The following is a 552-nucleotide window of genomic DNA, read 5'->3' as shown; positions in this document are numbered from 1 at the left end:
AATCGTGGTTTGGGTTGAAAAACTTCCAAGAAACAAACCCGCGTTTCCTGGGTGAAATGATTTAAGTTACTGTCATACTGGTCTAGATTTTGCGTGTTGTTACGTAACTTCCGACCGTAGCTGTATCCCTTCTAGCCACAACCCTGTTAGCCGGTGAGCTAACGCAGCCGGGCCCACATTAGCAGCTAACGGCTAACGTCGCGTTAAATGCCGACTGAACGCTAACGTTTGCGCCTCGTTAAGACTTTAACGTACCGTTTCTGGAATGGGGATTCCAACGTCTGCCTGTGAGTGACGTGCGGGCGAGTCCACGTAGTTCGGACGGTCTCACAGACGTTAGCTAACCACCTTCACCGGTAACGATCTCTGTGTTTTGAAAGAGCCTCTCTCACGCCGCCATTTTACACAGCGGTGTATATCCGCATGAGTTGTTCGCGCGTCCCGGTCCCACCTTCTCGCGCATGCGCAGCAGACACAGCCAACCCTTTGTTAACATGGGAGTTGTAGTGCATCTCAAATATTTACAAATTAATTATTTTTTTTAGAAGCTGC

Source organism: Etheostoma cragini, chromosome 23, assembly GCF_013103735.1.
Source record: "Etheostoma cragini isolate CJK2018 chromosome 23, CSU_Ecrag_1.0, whole genome shotgun sequence".
Classification (NCBI taxonomy): Eukaryota; Metazoa; Chordata; class Actinopteri; order Perciformes; family Percidae; genus Etheostoma; species Etheostoma cragini.
The sequence above is the reverse complement of the archived record's forward strand: the minus strand, read 5'-3'. Positions refer to the sequence as shown.